Here is a 5,165-nt window from a genome sequence, read left to right on the forward strand (position 1 = left end):
GGTCTGGACCTTGATCACCTTTAATTTCAAAGTCACTTATGAATCGCACTTGATACGGGGATTCATCTGGTGCATCTCATCCATATTCATCCAAGGGTGGGGATCTCTTCTTAACTCTCTTTCTCTGCAACACCCAACCCTATATTGGCGGAGGATCGTGTGAGAAGGAGAGTTAAAGGTGAGAAACATAAGACGAGATCTGAACCCTTGATCACTTTTAATCTCAAACTCACCCATGAATTGTGCTTGATATGAGGATTGATTCAGTGCATCTTGGTGCATCTCATGTCGGTCCATCTCATCCTCTGCACATGTTAGGATGGAGATCCCTTCTTATGTTTCTTATTTTAACTATCATTCTCACTGAAACCCAACCCTATAGATATATACTAGAAGGGTACTTGCGTAATGCAGTAAGATACATCTCGATTTTAATATTCCATTTTATTCTTTGTCTTTGTCGATGTTATAATAAGGTTTTATGTTGTTTTGAAAAAACGATAATGTTTTTATTTTTTAATAAAATATAAATTCAAAGATATCATAAAAATTTGAAGGAAAAAATATAGATGTTCATATTGAATTTAAAACTTCTCATTTTTTTGTGTAATATTTAATTCAATTTTTTAATTATAATTTAGTTTAGGCTTAATAACGAAGTAATTATTTTTGATTTAATAATATATTTTTTATAAAAATAATAATTAAGTATTCCATTAGAACTCAATGATTATGTTATTATATTGTAGATTTTTTATATTAAAAATGAGATGTCTAAGATGTCTATCATATATTTGACTCTGTTTATCTACAGTTAGTTACACAAATTCAAACATGGAGCTTTAATAAGTTGTACTTATATACAATTACTTGTAATCTTGAATTTTGAGTAATGTAGATCAATAAACAGTACTTCATGCATAAAAAATGGTTTTTAAGAGTTTTTATTGAATGTTTATAATATAGAAGAAATATAGGAGAAAAATAGTGTAAGAAAGAAAGTTAATATGAGAAGCGTAAGAAAGAATATAGACCATTGATCACATTTAATTTCAAACTCACTCATGAATCGTACTTTATACGGGATTGACCCGGTGCATCTCGATGCATCTCATCCTAATGCGTATCTAAGGGTGGAGATCATTTCTTACGTTTCTCTATTTAACTCTCTTTCTCACTGGAACTCAACCCAATAGATATAAATAGATGGCAAGACGAAGGATCGGTGAAAAGGATAGTTAAGGTGAGAAACATAAGAAATGATTTGTACTCTTCATCACCTTTAATCTCAAACCCACCCATGAATCCCGCTTGTTACAGATATTAGCCTGGTGCATCTCGGTGTATCTCATTCTAATGTGCATCTAATGATGGAGATCCCTTCTTACGCTTCTTACTTTAACTCTTCTAAGATGAAACAGATATTCGTTAGACTAGATGAACGGTTGATATTGGTTTGTAACATTTTCATGGTTTGTATTTGATTGAGACTGTATATGTGTGTGTGTATTGTAGTTTTATTTACAAACTCACAAACCAATTAATTGAGATATTTATAAAAATGACGAGAGTTCATTTACTATGATTTAAATATTGATAGAAAAATATTATATTTCATTTGTTATGATCAACGTTTATATTAGAAAACAATTGAGATATTCATTGAAACATATATATTTATTAGATGAGATGAATTTGATCTGTAGATGAGCAATGCTCTCTCCTCTCTCTCTCTCTCTATATATATATATATACATATATATATATATATATATATATATATATACATAGGGGAGCGATCAAATGCAAACCACTCAATTTGTACAAACCGTGCAAACCGCATTCAACCAATCATAATTTTTCATTTTGTTCATTTTTTTGTAATTATGAGAGGTTGATTAATCATTTTTATTGTGGAGGGTGTTAATCATAGATATTATCATCTTCATTATTTTAATTTTAGAGAAATACATGAAACTGTTTCATTAATGTTAGAGAAATACATGAAACAGTTTCATTAAGTATTATATGAAACAATTTCACAACCATATATGAAACAACTTCATCAAAAAAAGTATTATATGAAACAATTTCACAAGATTAAACAATTTCATGAAAAAATTTCATAAGATTAAACAATGAAATCGACAGATGAAGGTGGTTTGCACGGTTTACACAAATGAGGGTGGTTTTCATATGATCACTCCTCTATATACATATATATATATATATATATATATAAGTGGAGGTTCAAACAAGAACACCTTCATTTTACGATAACACGAGAACACCCTTATCACATGTAATAATATGCGTGAGGGGACCCTGTGATGTACCGACGACGTGTTCTACGACTTAGGCCGCACCAAAGGTTGTCTGGGTCTATGATTCAGCATTACATGTGATGGTCTTGATAGATTATAGTATCATATCAACAACACCCTTATCACATGTGATAATACTTATGAAGGGGCTTAGTGGTGTAAGGGCGACGTGACCCGCAACCAAGATCGCATCGAATATCGCTCGTGTCTCTGATTTAGTATCACATGTCTATCATATGTGATGAAATAATAATATCACATGTGATTATCTATAGTAAAATGGTGTTCTTATGTTCTCGTAAAATAAAAGTGTTCTCGTTTGAACCATTTCCTCTCTCTCTCTCTCTCTCTCTCTCTATATATATATATATATATATATATATATATATATATCTTCACTATCTCCTTCTATATATCGGTTTATCTACAATATTGGTTAAGATCAAAGAAATTATTTTACACTTTCAAAAACATAAAACTATTAAGATTTTTCATAAAACATCCAAATAAATGTTCATTTCTCAATAGTCACCGGTTTAAGGTCAATGGGAATTTTTTCTGACTATTTCACAAAACGCTTGATATTAGTCGAAATATGCAACAACTAGTCTAGACACCATAGTAAACAAAGGAAAAAGTTTGCTCCACATTATCCACCAATTTGAGTCTCCTCAATGTCAATGGCACTAAAACTAAAGGTTGGTCTATTAATCTTAAACCCTACAAAAACAAATCCGTTTTCATGACCAGGTTGGGTACCTGACGAGAACGAGAGTTAAGGTGAGAAGCATAAGGGATCTCCACCTTGAATGCACATTAGAATGAGATGCACCGAGATACACACCAGATCAATCCCCGTATCTAACGTTGTTCGTAGGTGGTTGAGATTAAAGATAATTAAGGGTTCACGTCTCTTCTTACACTTCTCACATTCACTCTCCTCACACACCATCTTTCACCTTTCATGACTTATGGCGTTGATTTTGTAGAACACTAAAACGATCATATAAACATTTTGATATGGAAACGCAATTGCCATTTACGGTGAAGGGTGTCACATGTACACAAGATGGCGTGGGGATGGAGATTGCTATTTGGTAATACATTTATCTGGAAGCCTCAACACACATATAAAAGCAAATCAAACTTTGTTAGAAGTTTAACGAGCTTAATAAAACTCACAACTTATTCGGTCAATTATACATGACTGTTTGTAGTGGCTTAATGCATAAGAAAGCTTAGGGGCAGTTTGGCAATTGCTGAATGATTTGATGTGTAATGATTAATAGTCAGAATGATTAAGAGGCTCTCATGATATAGTGCAAAAATGAAATATAATTGTTTGGTAATTGTATACAATGAAATCAGGGCTCTTAATGGTTAAAGGAGATCCATAATACAAAATCATTCAGAGGGTTTTAAAACCATTAAGAGACAGACTTTTTTTTTGCCAAATAAGATTCACCTCTTAACGATTCAAAGGTTGCCTCTTAATGGAACTGTTAAGAAGTTAACAAACAACCCCTTAATGTATATAGAAAGTAGCTTATTTAGTGCTTTTAAAGGAAAGTTTTATGCAAAAAGCAAAAAAAATTCAAACTTTTTCAATCTATACAAACAAACTAATTTACACAGACAACTTTATCCTGATGGAAAACCAACCAAACTGCCCTAAACCACGTATAGAATAGGGTTCATAATGGGTAAATATACATTCGCTTACTTTTATTTATCACAAAGTGCAAAGATGTTTCCATGAATATCTCCAACTTAGGAAGAAAAACATTGTAGGGTACAACATCTAATGCAATATGCATAGGTTTGTGCATCATATAAGAGACATATCAGGTAAGGCCTACTAAGTGGCCGGTTAAGAGCCCATTGCCAACAAAGAAGTTGCAACTCCCACATTACAACTATCAAACTCAAACCCTCGTCTTTATGAACAAGTATCTCACCCCAAAACCAATATGTACAAGTCATTATAGCACAAAAAAATGAGAAACGTTTTTCTTGAGACTTAAATTATCAAACTTGGTGCAGGATCTACATGTTGTAACATGCAATAACATGATCGCATTGAATTTGATCGGTTTTGGGAAAAAAATAATTGAAGTTTTGAAAAGGAAGTCGTTCTTGTGAAGTAAGAAGTGTTAAGCTAAAAATGAATGAGGCAAGAATGAGACAAGTGCAGAGCAAGTGAGATGGTCCCCTGTGTACAATTATATGTATAACATTAACAAAGCACAGATAGATACAAGAAAGTCAATATTATTACTGCACCAATTTTGTATCTTCTGCTGTCTACTACACCTCTGTAAAAAGCTCTGCAGATGCTCTCACCCTTTGTCTCTCTCCCAGTGCTAACTTCCATGTCAAATATTCTTTCATTTGCCTCCATCTTTTCAAAAGTTTATATTATAAAAAATGAGGCTTCTTATCCCAACCCTACACTCTTCTATGCATTCAACATCTGAATAAGACCAGACCAGACCAGACCAAACCAAACCAATATATTCCATTCAAAGGAGAAGTTTAAAAGGATAAGATGTATGAAAACCTGGCATCTACCTCAAAGAACATATATGTAACATTTGGTCCAGTTAATCTCGAATACAAAACGTCCATTTCATATGAACTATAATCCAAAAGAACTGAAGGGGTTGTTAGGTTCAGGTAACGGAATGAAAATGGAAATGGCAGGGAAAGAATTTTCATTCCTCTCGGTTCAACTTGGAATGAAAATTTGTGCTTGTGAAGAATGAGCTCATTATATTTAATACAAAACCAAACAGTTTCATTTTATTTTCAATTCTATTAATTACTGTTTAATACCTTTAA

This window comes from Cynara cardunculus, assembly GCF_001531365.2.
Source record: "Cynara cardunculus var. scolymus isolate 2C chromosome LG 8, CcrdV1, whole genome shotgun sequence".
In the NCBI taxonomy this organism is placed as follows: Eukaryota; Viridiplantae; Streptophyta; class Magnoliopsida; order Asterales; family Asteraceae; genus Cynara; species Cynara cardunculus.